The sequence below is a fragment of the Lathyrus oleraceus genome, unplaced genomic scaffold (genome assembly GCF_024323335.1).
Source record: "Lathyrus oleraceus cultivar Zhongwan6 unplaced genomic scaffold, CAAS_Psat_ZW6_1.0 chrUn0737, whole genome shotgun sequence".
NCBI classification, from domain to species: Eukaryota; Viridiplantae; Streptophyta; class Magnoliopsida; order Fabales; family Fabaceae; genus Lathyrus; species Lathyrus oleraceus.
Genome location: NW_026113128.1, coordinates 18,652 through 34,867, shown reverse-complemented (window position 1 = coordinate 34,867; position 16,216 = coordinate 18,652). Strand labels below are relative to the sequence as shown.

The following is a 16,216-nucleotide window of genomic DNA, read 5'->3' as shown; positions in this document are numbered from 1 at the left end:
TCGAAATGGTTACTTCAGCTATCAGTCTCGCCACAAAATCCCTATCATTGATTGGATTCTTTCTCACTGTACCTTCTGATAACCTGCAGCTTCGACAACAACCGTTACCATCATTGGATCCTGTTATTTCATCCAGACTTCATAAGAGGATGTAGGCATATGCTTGTCTGATAGTCTGGAGGAAAGCCTCTATACAAGAAGGCATATATATTTTCCAGCTCACCAATCCCAAAGGAGCTTGTAAACCACATTAAATATAATACAAGTGTCTTGCCACGCGTAAGAGCATTGAGAAAGATGAATTTGGAATATTTCCCAATAGCCAGCCGGGGGTTTATCATTGATCAAGAAACAACAACTGCTACTCCTGACCAGAAGACCAAGGACAAAGATGAGGGGGAGGAGTAACCTGGAAGAGAGAGAAAGAGAACCATGGGCGATCACCGTACCGTCACCGTCACGAGCATTTACTTTAACAAATATTGTAGACTCGAAGACACGAGGAGAATTGGGTGAAGGGGGAATAAGGAAACAACAAAATTAAATGAGGGATATTGTTGTTAAGGACAGACGAGGGCATGAGGTTTATAGGGTAACATGCCATATTAGCATAATATCCCCCATAACCAGAATGGAACATTACCATAGAGAAGTAAGGTCCAAGCGGTTACTACAAGATGCATATTTTTACGTCTGGCTACCCCATTTTGTGAAGGTGTATGAGGGCAAGATGTTGTATCGAATAAAACTGAGACGATGACAAATCCCTGCAACCACAATTGAAGGAAAACCACTTCAGCAAATTTGTACAAATCAGAACATATGCAGGATGACTTTTTATCTAAAGTCCCAATAAAAAGATTTTGATAGTCATAGTTGGAAATTACTAGGATCTGAAATGAATTATAAATAATATGCAAATTTTCATGTTGATGTGCATAAATATCTATTAAAGACACATTTACCACATATGGATAACAATGACCAGAACAAGCACTGGAAATTTCATACTATGGATTTCAAACTTTTTTATACAATACGAGCATGGGACACGAGAATGACACGTCAACACCAGTATTAATTTTAAAAGATAAATAATTTGAATGTGGTAAGTCAGTGTCAGAAACAGAAACCAACACGTGTCTGACATTGGACACACCTTTGATCGGAGGTGTAGGTTCTATAGATTAATTAACAAATTTATGTGACTTAATCTAATGTAATGCATGAAACTCTATATGAAAAATAGTTGGGGTGCAGACCGAATTATGCTTCCAAATCAAAGGTTCCCTGCATTACTTTCTATATCTCATGGAAAAGGTCACAAATTACTATAAATTAAGAAAAATAAATTGAACAAGTGAAGTAAGGCAGTCAGATTTAATATGGTAGAAATATTGAATTTAGACAAAGAATAAGTTCATTTAATCATTGTATAGTTCAAAAAAAACCTGAATAATATCTAAAAAAATGTTCAAGTCAAGAAAAGGCTTCACGTTTTTATAAAACTTGTACATATTAATAAACGAAATCAACGAATGAACCTTAATAATCTGTTGAGCACAAACAAATCAAACAAATTAAAATAGGCAAACATAAGAACATTACCTCTAAGGGCCTCAAGTCTGACATTATCACAGCAAAGGAAACCAGCATCACTAGCTAAAGGTGTGGTACCTACAAAGTATCAGACGATCAAGTTAGTTATGGATTCAAAATAATCTTTAGCTAGTGATGTTGGTTTGAACATACTCTTGGGGTTGAGAACCTTCCTCTAAGTTGGAAATGACCTCCAAAGATGTACCAATTGTATGCCCTGCAGCATCAACACCTTCATTTGTAACCTCAATTGCTGCTCTCCCTATCAAATATGACCAAAAGAAACAGTGAAATCAAAACACAATACAACCCTTACCCGTATAATATAAAAAAGAAAGTGCCAGAAACAGCCCAATATTTTTTATAGATTTGTACAGTATTTACTATTTGTAACAAAACAATCACTTAGGATACATTCTAAAAATCAAATGAACAGATGCCATAGAAGAACATTACCTTAAATGACCACAAGACTCATTTTGATCTATTCATGACAAGAGCGTACATACCTTCCTACAAAGACTCAGATGAACAAGTTAGTTATCACTTCAAAATAATTTTGGAAAATAAAAAGAGTAACATTTTAGAATAAACAAAAAGACGGAATTATAAAAACGCATGATGTTATAAGCATACAAGAGTGGCATTGACCTTTATGGGAAGTCTTTTGAAAGAGGAAAAGAACAAGATACAATTAGAAAGTGCTACTGAACCAAACATCTTATTTCTAATTACCTTCGGAAGATACCAACAAGTTAAAGTAACTTACTTTCTATGAATGCATTATCTATATTGTGAGAACCAAATCAAAAACGGAAATCACGATTTCAAACAAAATTCAAAGTTTACACTTTACTTGTACAAATTACAAAAGGGCAATAATTGTCTCATATATTACTGTCAAATAAACTTGTTTGAATAATATGTTGGGTCCATATACATGAAATTCTGGTTTTCAAAAACTGAGTTTGTTTTTCTACATGCAACCTCAAGAGCCAGAGCTAAGTTGAAAGCTCTCAAATTTTATATACCCAGTCCCCGCTCCCGCCAGTTCCCCACTACCCCCCTCCCCGCCTTTTATTTTCTCTACACACCTTCTCCCATTTCTTTCGCAAGATCTCGTGAACTTAATAGGCATTATGAAGAACAACTCAAATTTCCAATGTTTTGCTTCAACTTTCACTAAGGACACCAAAATTTATATTTGAGGCATGACTCCCCACTTCAAACACAGCCTGACACCCAAAGTTTTCAGCCTCTGCCCATTTCCAATGTTTCAGAAGGCCCCCCATGTCAATGAATCTCCTTCACTCAGCACGGTTGAAGACCGGACTGTTAAGCATGGCCAGCAGCTCAAATCAAAGGTAAACTTCCTACCATGCTTTTAAGATGTTGCATTTCCTTTCTGTTTCATCATACTCATGAGCATAGCATGACACACCAAAGATGCGGTACCTGCAAAAACTCCGACGATCAAGTTAGTTATGAATTCAAAATAATTTTAGTAAATAAAAGAACATACTAATCACAGGCAGATCATAACAACTTCACAATTGCACAATCAAATAATAATAATTGAGAAAGATTGTCCATAAAACCATAACAAGGATATATTAAGTCAACCGTGCAATTTTTCTTATAGACGACACAAGAAGAAGATGGCTAATTTTAAATGAACAGTAGCCATGTTGTAACTTCATTGAAGAAAAACCACTAAAGCAAATTTGTACAGATCAGAAAATATGATTTGGAAGTCATACAAAACGGAATCATATTCAGTAACTGCAAAAAATCTGTTTCCTACAACGTTACGTTTTCAACACCGCCATCATGGCTAGTAACTAAACCAACAAGAATTCCACCAAGGGCATTGGAGATTACTGGATCTGAAATGAGTTAAAAATAATTTGCAACTTTTCAAGTTGATGTGCATCAATATCTATTAAAGACACGGTTACTACATATGGATAATAATAACCCGGACAAGGCACTTAAAATCTCTATATAATACAATTAACATACAGAATACGGACGTAGGACACGTCGACACCAGTAATAATTTGAAAAAAATGAATAAATTGAATGTAGATTTGGGTCGGTGTTGGACACCGGACATGCCGTTGATAAGAGGTGTGGAGGATGCTTCAGAGCAATTAACAAATTGAATACACTTTCAAAATCTACCTACTAGTAATACATAGAAGGCGGTTGAAAAGGTTAACCACACTATAAACTATTACATGTGATCTATACATGGTATAATGATATCAAAATCTACCACCACACTATAAACTATTAGTATAGCAAACATAAAATACAGAGAATTAATTAAATTATGACACAGCATGATGAATCAGCTATCTACTAGTAATACATGGAAGGCGGTTGAAAAGGTTAACCTTAAGTACAAGATTTTCCTAAACAAAGAGCATATTATTTAACAGCAATCATTCTATAACAAATAGAGATAACAGGCTTAGTATAGTGGTGCGGTGTCACAGTGAAGTGAGAAAATCATCAAACCTTCTTGTAGGACTAGCCACTCTCCTCAAGAAAAATCTAATACAGTTTGGGGTTGGGACTCCACAAGTACGTTTCAAAATGAAAACACAATACCACCCACACCACTATAAAAAAAGTAAGTGCCAGAAACAGCTCATTGTATTTGGAAAGTAGCATTTGTGCAGTATTTAGTATTTATAACAAAACAATCACCTTGCATATATTGTAAAAAACAAATGGAAAGAGAAAACACAAGAACATTATTACCTGTAATGACTTTAAGACTGATTTTGATATATTCATGATGTGAGCATACCAAGGTTGTGCTACCTGCCTGCAAAGACTCTGACAATCAAGTAAAACTAACAACCAGAACCAATTCCAATTGGATTGTGCAATAGACCTGATGACAAAAAAACCCATATTGGTCAGTGCAGTTAATATAAGTGCAACTAATGTACTACTGCAAAACTAAGCTACTCTATAGAACCGGGTACATCGATGAGATGGTGAATAAAACCTAGTGTCTATACATAATACAATAAGATGCAAGGCATATCCGTAAAACTCGTGTAGAGCCTTCTCACTCTCAGGGATTGTTAAGTGACAACTTACTTAGGCCCTAAAACTCTAATTCACCTGTAGCAAGTAAAAGCTCCCATACATCAACATGCATGAAAAAGCAGGTACACATTGCTTCTACACTCAAAACCTAAAACTCTTCTGTACAAATCCAGTCAGCACTCCATGAGTATTCTTTCATAGTTAGCCACAAATATTTGCAAACCTCCAATTTCCGAAACATGCACTAACAGCCCTGCAAAAATAGTCCATAATAAGCACACAACCAAACCTCCAACACAAGCGGTTAGCGAACAAGATAGCAACATATTAACATAGCAGTTTTAACTGCAGGAGAGTGCTTATTAGTGGGATAATTTAGGGCAGCAAGGTCATCAAGAGAACAAGACATAACAAACTAAAACTGTTTACAGCAAGAAGATCATTCATTCTGCAGTAAGATCAATTCAGAAACTGCAGCAATCCAATGTCAATCAGGACTTCACACCTCATGTTCGACAAACTACTGCACAACACCCTACATAATATAAGTCTCCTACACTACTTCACTCTTCAATTAACGGAATGATCACACAGTTAACAACTCTCTTAATCACTAACATTCAGATTCAAAAAAAAAAAAAAGAAAAAAAAAAAATGCAACAAAAAAATTAAAAAAAAAACAACACAAAAATCCTCTAACAAAAAAAAAAAAAGAAACCTTAAAAAAAAAAAAAAACCCAAAAACCTAAAAAAAAAAAACAAAATCCCAAACAAAAAACCAAAAAAAATAAAAAAACAAAAAAAACAATACTAAAAAAAAATCTTTTCTTTTTTTTTGTTTTTTTTTTATGTTTTTTTTGTTTTTTTTTGTTATTTTATTTTAGAATTTTTTTGTTTTTTGTATTTTTTTTTAGTAGGATTTAGAAAAATCAAATTGAACCTAAATTAACCACTCATTCTAACTAACTAACAGATTTGCGTTCATTTGCTAACAAATTAATTTGCAGTGAATTTCATATTGCATTTGAGCTGAATTTCTAACAAACTTTGAAACCTATAAATTCAACATTACCTGCAATCCTTAGAGTGATTCATTCTGCATTTTTTTCCACTCTTAAAACTCTCTGGTTTTTTTCACTCTTAAAACCTATCGGCTGATCCACCAGAATTCCCTGTCACTCTGGGAGAAGCAAAAGCAGAAGTCTTCCGCTGACCTCTTAAGCACTGCATAGGGGAAGTAAACAAAGTCACAGAGAAGAAGACACGGGCAGATTATTTGATTATATCAGTAGTGAAAGATGTTTATCAGCTTAAACAAAATCAAAATGTGTAAGTAATCACTGCTTGTTCGTTAGCCTTTTAAATTTTTCTGCATGATGGAACATTCTTGATATAGAGTATACACCATATCAGTGAACAACTATACTACTAATCTTCACATGTATAAGCATCAATTTTGTTCACCTGAGGATGATTTATTTTGATTTACCTTCCGTGTTTGTTCATCTTTAGCCCAATTTCTTGCCACAAATAAAAAATCAGCAAACCACATTGAGCAACCTAGAACCTGCATAGATAAGTTAAGATCAAATTTTCATCTCACAACCTATTTACCAAAAAGTTTGTCTTTTAAGTGCTTATGTATAAAAAGTTACATAAAGGTATTAGATTTCATTCTTCGTAATGGCAACAGTGCTACTAAGACTGTGCTGTCACACATTGTTTTTGTACTAATAAAGTTTAACCTGGAATTTTAAGAAGTCTCAATATGCATTGTAGCATTATTAGCAACACGCCACATGACATAACAAATGTCATATGGACAAACCTGCTATAAAGTTCCTGGACAGAAATGATGAAATTGAACATAATAGTTACTAAATATTTAAAATTTTAATCCAAGAGTAAAGTTTTGTAAAAGATGTATTCAATAAAAACTTGTTGAGCAACGCAACACAGCCTATGTGTAAAATATTATAAGTGGATTTTTTTTTAAATTGTAAAGTGAAAAAGGAAAAAGAACAAGATACGGTTAGGAAGTCATAGTTAACCACACATACTAAATGCCATTCTATTTCTAGTTACTTTACCTGAAGGAGTTTGATCCTACTCATCATGACACAACAATAGTAACAGATGGATGGATTCAAAATAACATTGGGGAAATAAAACAACATACCTAACAGAATCAATTGAAATGAATAAAAAGTTGTTAGTTACTATCTAAATGACATCAAGATTGCGATTTTCCTCTTTCTTTCAGCATCCATGGCTTCTTGAGTGTTGTTGATGAGACGAAACAGTTCTAATCGCATCTCACCAAGCTATATAATTTCATCCACTAACCGTAAGCGTCTTTTCTGCAGTGGCGAGGAAGTATGATGAGGTGACGATAGTGTGATCATGTGAGGAATCTCATCATCTAAGAACTCTATCTTTTGTTTCTTAATCTTAAAATAGATGAAGAATAACTCACAATTTCCATTGTTTGCTTCATCTTCGATTAACCGAATCACTAGGAACCAGTTGTCACCAAACATTTTCACCCTCTGCCAATTCCAATGTTCCAGCAGGCCCGAGTCAATGACACTCATCCACTCGTAGTTGGGTTGAAGAACGGATGGTGCTTCCAATAGGGTAGACCGCAGGCTGCTTCTGTTCTTGAAAACTCTAGCAGCTTGTTGAGCATGATCAAAGGCGTCCCTGCATCACTTTCTAAATCTCATGGAACCGATCACAGCAAACCAAACTTCCTACCATTTCCTTTCTGTTTCATCATACTCATGAACATAGTATGACACGGCAAAGGTGTGGTACCTGCAAAAACTCCGACGGTCAAGTTATGAATTCAAAATAATATTGTAAATAAAAGAACATAGTATCTTATATATTCTCCCGCAGATCATGACAAGTTTACAATTGCATATTCAAATATCGAGAGATTATCCATAAAACCATAACAAGGGTATATTAAGTCAACCGTGCAATTTTTCTTATAGATTGCAGAAGGAGATGGATAATTTTAAATGAACTGTAGCAATGTTGTATCGAGTAAAGCTGAGACAATGACAAATCCCTGAAACGCACTAATTAATAAATTAACATATACAATACGGACATGAGACACGACAGTGACACGTCAACACCAGTAATAATTTAAAAAAATTAATCAATTGAATGTGGATGTGTCAGTGTCAGGAACCAACACGTGCCTGACATTGGACACACCTTTGATCGAAGGTGTAGATACTACAAATCAATTAACAAATTTATGTGATATAATCTAAAGAAATGCATGAAACTCTATATGAAAAATAACTGGGATGCAGACCGAATTATACTTCCAAATCAAAGGTTCCCTGCATCACTTTCTATTCTCATAGAACCGGTCACCAATTACTATAAATTCAGGAAAAATAAACTGAACAAGTGGACTAAGGCCGCCAAATTTAATATGGAAGAAATATTTAATTTAAACAAAGAATAAGTTCATTTAATCATTGCATAGTTTAAAAAAGACCTGAATAATATCTGAAAAAAATTTCAAGTTAAGACAAGGCTTCACGATTTTATAAAACTTGTACATTAATAAATGAAATCAACGAATGAACCTGAAAAATTTGTTGAGCACAAACAAATCAAACCAAATTAAAAGAGGCAAACAGAAGAACATTACCTCTAAGGACATCAGGACTGACATGGTCATAGCAAAGGTGTGGTACCTACAAAGCATTGGACGATCTAGTTAGTTGTGGATTCAAAATAATCTTTAGCTAGTGATGTTGGTTTGATCACACTTTTGGGGTTGAGAACCTTCCTAAGTTTGAACACGACCTCCAAAGATGTACCAATTGTATGCCCTGCAGCATCAACACCTTCATTTGTAACCTCAACGGCTGACTCTCCCTATCAAATATGACCCCAAAAATATGACCAAAAGAAACAGTGAAATCAAAACACAATACAACCCTTATCAGTATTATGTATATGTATTATGTATATGTATATGTATATGTATGTATTATGTACATGTATATATATATATATATGTATATATACATATATATATATATATATATATATATATATATATATATATATATATATATATATATATATATATATATATATATATATATATATATATATATATATATGTATATATATTATATAATATATATATGCATATGTATATATGTATATATATATATATATATATATATATATATATATATATATATATATATATATATATATATATATATATATATATATATATATATATATATATATATATATATATATATATATATATATATATATATATATATATATATATATATATATATATTTTTTTTTTTTCTTCTGCATGTTTCGCATATGTCTTTATTTTACTAGGTTAAAAGACCGTGTGAGAGTCACCTAGTCCAAATTTTCATATGACTTGAGAACAAAGCAGGAAATTTTTTTTGTGATCATTCACTTATTTTCATCGGTCCCCTACGTAGAGCATGCTTAAGCCGGAGCTGACTGCAAGGATAAACTACTTATGGACTTATTTGGAACAAAATTTGGGACCACAACATATGGGGTATCGGGATCGACTCTTATAATCATGAAGCCTACGTTGTTAAGACAATACCGATTTTTAAAAAAAAAATCCTAAGTCTTTTACATCTCGTCATAAACCTGTCTTATAGCCTTAATATTCAAGATGCACTGTTTTCTTTGCTCACAAATTTTTTTTGGTAAGATTAAAGAAATGGGAGAAATACGGATACACTACACAAATGACTCGTCAAACACATGTTATTTTATTGAAAGGAAAAACAAACAACTAAAAACGCACAAAACATACTAAAAATAAAGAAAAACGATAAAAATCTCCTCCCGCACTTAAACCGAACATTGTCCCCAATGTTTCGATATGAGATAGGGTAGGAGTAACCTGGAAGAGAGAGAAAGAGAACCATGGGTGATCACCGTACCGTCACCGTCACGAGCATTTACTTTAACAAATAGTGTAGACTCGAAGACACGAGGAGGAATTGGCTGAAGGGGGAATAAGGAAACAACAAAATTAAGTGAGAGATATTGTTGTTAAGGACAGACGAGAGCATGAGGTTTATAAGGTAACATGCCATATTAGCATAATATCCCCCAGAACCAGAATGGAACATTACCATAGAGAAGTAAGGTCCAAACGGTTTCTACAAGATGCATATTTTTACGTCCGGCTACCCCATTTTGTTAAGGTGTATAAGGGCAAGATGTTGTATCGAATAAAACTGAGACGATGACAAATCCCTGCAACCACAATTGAAGGAAAACCACCTCAGCAAATTTGTACAAATCAGAACATATGCAGGATGACTTTTTATCTAAAGTCCCAATAAAAAGATTTTGATAGTCATGGTTGAAAATTACTAAGATCTGAAATGAATTATAAACAATATACAAATTTTCATGTTGATGTACATAAATATCTATTAAAGACATATTTACCACATATGGATAACAATGACCAGAACAAGGTACTGGAAATTTTATATTATGGATTACAAACTTTTTTATACAATACGAGCATGGGACACGAGAATGACACGTCAACACCAGTATTAATTTTAAAAAATAAATAATTTGAATCTGGTAAGTCAGTGTCAGAAACAGAAACCAACACGTGTCTGACATTGGACACACCTTTGATCGGAGGTGTAGGTTCTATAGATTAATTAACAAATTTATGTGATTTAATCTAATGTAATGCATGATACTCTATATGAAAAATAGTTGGGGTGCAGACCGAATTATGCTTCCAAATCAAAGGTTCCCTTCATCACTTTCTATATCTCATGGAAAAGGTCACAAATTACTATAAATTCAGAAAAAATAAACTGAACAAGTGAAGTAAGGCAGCCAGATTTAATATGGAAGAAATATTGATTTTAGACAAAGAACAAGTTCATTTAATCATTGCATAGTTCAAAAAAAACCTGAATAATATCTGAAAAAATATTCAAGTCAAGAAAAGGCTTCACGTTTTTATAAAACTTGTACATATTAATAAACGAAATCAACGAATGAACCTGAATAATCTGTTGAGCACAAACAAATGAAACCAAATTAAAAGAGGCAAACATAAGAACATTACCTCTAAGGGCCTCAAGTCTGACATGATCACAGCAAAAGAAACCAGCATCATTAGCTAAAGGTGTGATACCTACAAAGTATCGGACGATCAAGTTAGTTATGGATTCAAAATAATCTTTAGCTAGTGATGTTGGTTTGATCATACTCTCGGGGTTGAGAACCTTCCTAAGTTGGAAATGACCTCCAAAGATGTACCAATTGTATGCCCTGCAGCATCAACACCTTCATTTGTAACCTCAATTGCTGCTCTCCCTATCAAATATGACCCAAAAAAACAGTGAAATCAAAACACAATACAACCCTTACCCGAATAATATAAAAATGAAAGTGTCAGAAACAGCCCAATATTTATTATAGATTTGTGCAGTATTTATTATTTGTAACAAAACAATCACTTAGCATACATTCTAAAAATCAAATGAACAGAGGCCATAGAAGAACATTACCTTAAATGACAACAAGACTCATTTTGATCTATTCATGACAAGAGCGTACATACCTTCCTACAAAGACTCGGACGAACAAGTTAGTTATCACTTCAAAATAATTTTGGGAAATAAAAATAGTAACATTTTAGAGTAAACAAAAAGACGGAGTTATAAAAATGCATGATGTTATAAGCATAAAAGAGTGGCATTGACCTTTATGGGAAGTCTTTTGAAAGAGGAAAAAGAACAAGATACAGTTAGAATGTCCTACTGAACCAAACATCCTATTTCTAATTACCTTTGGAAGATACCAACAAGTTAAAGTAACTTACTTTCTATGAATGTAGTATCTATATTGTGAGAACCAAATCAAAAACGGAAATCACAATTTCAAACAAAATTCAAAGTTTACACTTTACTTGTAAAAATTACAAAAGGGCAATAATTGTCTTATATATTACTGTCAAATAAACTTGTTTGAATAATATGTTGGGTCCATATACATGAAATTCTGGTTTTCAAAAACTGAGTTTGTTTTTCTACATGCAACCTCAAGAGCCAGTACCAAACCAAAGCTAAGTTGAAAGCTCTCAAATTTTATATACCCAGTCCCCTCCCCGCCTTTTATTTTCTCTACACACCTTCTCCCATTTCTTTCGCAAGATCTCGTGAGCTTAATAGGCATTATGAAGAACAACTCAAATTTCCAATGTTTTGCTTCAACTTTCACTAAGGACACCAGATTTATATTTGAGGCATGACTCCCCACTTCAAACACGGCCTGACACTCAAAGTTTTCAGCCTCTGCCCATTTCCAATGTTTCAGAAGGCCCCCCATGTCAATGAATCTCATTCACTTAGCTCGGTTGAAGACCGGACTATTAAGCATGGCCAGCAGCTCAAATCAAAGGTAAACTTCCTACCATGTTTTTAAGATGTTGCATTTCCTTTCTGTTTCATCATACTCATGAGCATAGCATGACACACCAAAGATGCGGTACCTGCAAAAACTCCGACGATCAAGTTAGTTATGAATTCAAAATAATTTTAGTAAATAAAAGAACATACTAATCACAGGCAGATCATAACAACTTCACAATTGCACAATCAAATAATAATAATTGAGAAAGATTGTCCATAAAACCATAACAAGGATATATTAAGTCAACCGTGCAATTTTTCTTATAGACGACACAAGAAGAAGATGGCTAATTTTAAATGAACTGTAGCCATGCTGTAGCTTCATTGAAGAAAAACCACTAAAGCAAATTTGTACAAATCAGAAAATATGATTTGGAAGTCATACAAAACGGAATCATATTCAGTAACTGCAAAAAATTTATTTCCTACAATAAACGTTACGTTTTCAACACCGCCATCATGGCTAGTAACTAAACCAACAAGAATTCCATCAAGGGCATTGGAGATTACTGGATCTGAAATGAGTTAAAAACAATTTGCAACTTTTCAAGTTGATGTGCATCAATATCTATTAAAGACACGGTTACTACATATGGATAATAATAACCCGGACAAGGCACTTAAAATCTCTATATAATACTGTTAAGAATGTGTGGTTTGGGCCTAACTCAACTCTACAAAAACGGTTAGTAGAGTGAGGACTGCCCCCACTTATAAACACATGTTCAGGCCATATATTGTCCGATGTGGGACTCTTAACAAACCCCCTCACGCCCAGGACTGGACTTCTGCAGCGTGGAAATAAATGGTGGGTGGCCCGATAGCGGAAACCATAGTAGGTGGCCCACCGGATCTTAAACGAGACTCCCGTCAATCATACTACCTTTACCATGAGAGAGAAGCTCACTCGCTACTTATCGGGCAAACTGACAGCTACTAATATGCTCACTTTCTGTGACGCATTGGTGTGATGTGAACTACATAGACTTGGGAGGAAACTCGTTCATGGTGGCTTTTTATCCAAAAATAACACAGCCAACTGCGACATCAAGTAATAGAAATTAAAAACGAATTAGATATTTCTCAGCCACCAAAAGGCAGTAGAAAACGCACACTGCCAAGCCACAAAACCGGAAAAATAGCGACCACAACATCAAGAGCCGCAAGCTCAAACGCTGCTGCCGTAAGCGCGCCGACGGCGTAACAAAACCTGAATCAACCATGGTCAAGTTCTTTTAACCAACAATCTTGTACATCAACAACACTGAAAAATACATCTCCTTTGCCCATATCTGAATTTGCTTCCGAGGCTATTGTGAAGTCACTGAGTTATGTGCGTTCCCTAGCGGCACAACACATTCCAAAGCGACTTCTTCATCCATCTACATCTTCAAGACCATCTTTCGCATCAGAGCAATCACTTTTGACATTGTCATCATTGTTAGATAAATCCTTCAGTTCCCAATTATGTCCAGCAAGCATCCAAGAAATGGTGGAGAAGGATTCAATCACTTCAACTATTTCAAAGTTATCTAAAGTTGAAAATTCTGACGAAGAGACAAACTTGTGTTCATTGCCCATGATGTTCTACAATGGTGTTGGCTTGAGGAGCAGCACCATCATCAATTTTAGCAATTCCAGCCCTCCATGAACGAGATCAACTCAAATCAGCAACATAATACCTCATCATAAAGCATGTTACAACCCTGTCACAAAAACCATTCAACCTGCCAACAATCATGCGACACCTTCCTCGAGCCAAGGCATGGAATTAGTTTGCAACAGAAAAGCAACAAACCTGCATTGCATGAACATCTACAACATGACAACAGACTGACAATATCACCTCGCAATTCACTAGCGAACCATGTCAAACCAATAGTAGCATAACAGTATCCGTGCAAGAATTTATCATAACAAGAACTTCACAAACAACCCATGGCAGAAGTATTTCACTATCACCAAATAGACATTGATGGAAACAAGGCCTTCTGCATGGTGTTGCAATGTCGTCGCTTGAATGGATGGCTAGATTATCCTAATTGTTTAAGGAACACGGGAATGTGATTAGGGTCGCCCTGATCAAGGATAGAAAAACTGGACGGCATCAAGGTTGTTGTCTTATAAAGCATGCTACTTTGGAGGAAGTTTGCTTAAAATATGGACAGATTGAAGAGGTTTAGAAACAGAGTCATGGATGTGGTTTTGTTAAATATTCTCACTGAGATATGGCACTGGCCGCAATCTGTGGACTTAAGGGAATATCTACAATGAGAGGTTGTGATCAACCACTGATTGTTCGGTTTGATGATCGTAAGAGACCTCGCCAGAAAGCCGCAGGATTTGATCTCAGATTGGATACATCAAACACTAGACTTCCATCAAATAATTCTGATCCTATGGGTGATTGTGTGCCTCCCTCCTGATGCTTGGCATCCAATCCAATATTGGTACATCTTTCAGTGCTGGTTTTCATGGTATGGAAGTCTCCGCAGTTACTCAATTTCAAGCTTAGTCTCCGTCAATAATGCCACAACAACAACCACTAGCCGACAATTCAAACGGAAATGAAAACCGACGGTAATGCATCAGCATTGCCGACAAGCACGCGCTGCCATCCAAGCCAAAGCAGCTGAACAAAACACAAACAACAAGTCAAGCTAGCGGCATCAATACGATCTAGTTACGATAAACGGTGATGCAAAACAGAAAACAGCAAATGCAATACCGCAGCAAACGTGCAGCATAACGGAAAAGATGCATCAAAGTCATAAACAGCACAAAAGCCACGAACCAATTTCCTGCATAAAAAAACTTCTAACAATGCTCAATTCTGAGAAAATGTCCAAGCCCACTGGAAACTTCAGAACTATTCGTCAGGCGATTGAGGAGTTTTCTGCTGATGCTACCTAATTCTCTTTGGCCGATGCCGGCGATGTTGTTGATGATGCAAATTTTGTCTTTGAGACAGAAAATGCGGCAATTCTGAAGCTCACCAAAGAGCTTGCATGGTATGAATCAACTTTGCCTACAAAATCTTCTTTGAGAACTGGTCTGGAGGAACCTGGACTCACTGTCGTTCAGAAACTTTGGGCTCGCCTAATTATTCCCAGCATTTCGTAGGTGGAGTGATACTGAGCGGAGCACATTGGCACGACGCTTACGGATCTCGATGCAAAGAATATAAGGGATTGCCTGAGTTGTGATACCTCATGGCCATGTACAAAACACCAATAGCAGAACATGCAGAACAAGGCATGGTCGTTGACAAAATGCAGCAACAAAGTGCAGCAGGATCCACCTGCAATTGCAAGACGATAAACAACGAGGTCGGCAACTAGCAGTGATGCTGAAGCGGCAGATCCTACGGCGGCTACACCAGCTGTCTGGATAACTGCGACATTTTACCTCAGTCCATATTCTCCAAACCAAATTAGCAAACCAAGCATGTCAAACAGGAGCCTTATGATTTCCTGCGTAAGCATGACAGTGGTCGCGTTACCAGAATTCTGCAAACCAGCCCATCCGACACAGACGAAAACAAGGCTAAGCGCGTAGTGATCGTAACTGCTCTCTCTGCTGCAATTTTAAGTGGCCTGGAAGTGAATCAAGCATCAACACATTTCTATTCCTCTGAACAAGCGTATAGCTGCTTATAGATAATATGATAAGCCGGTCGTCCTCAACTGTCAATCATGATGGCACTTCTACGGACTCTGTGCAGGCAAATACAGTGTTTCGAAATGGTTACTTCAGCTATCAGTCTCGCCACAAAATCCCTATCATTGATTGGATTCTTTCTCACTGTACCTTCTGATAACCTGCAGCTTCGACAACAACCGTTACCATCATTGGATCCTGTTATTTCATCCAGACTTCATAAGAGGATGTAGGCATATGCTTGTCTGATATGTCTGGAGGAAAGCCTCTATACAAGAAGGCATATATATTTTCCAGCTCACCAATCCCAAAGGAGCTTGTAAACCACATTAAATATAATACAAGTGTCTTGCCACGCGTAAGAGCATTGAGAAAGATGAATTTGGAATATT

At 35.6% G+C, this 16,216-nt stretch overlaps 1 long non-coding RNA gene across 2 annotated transcripts; it reads right to left on the bottom strand.

The window, feature by feature from the left end:
- Positions 1–512: 512 nt before the first annotated feature.
- Positions 513–8,654, bottom strand: LOC127114888 (uncharacterized). 2 transcript variants are annotated; one of them, XR_007800621.1, is made up of 11 exons: positions 8,479–8,654; positions 8,342–8,387; positions 7,142–7,482; positions 6,155–7,025; positions 5,738–5,889; positions 4,369–4,918; positions 2,694–3,054; positions 2,056–2,112; positions 1,753–1,861; positions 1,609–1,677; positions 513–767 (listed from the first exon to the last, which is right to left on the bottom strand). It is a non-coding gene; the product is annotated as an uncharacterized LOC127114888 (long non-coding RNA). The 2 variants fall into 2 exon arrangements; XR_007800620.1 differs by having other exon boundaries at positions 8,342–8,654.
- Positions 8,655–16,216: the final 7,562 nt, after the last annotated feature.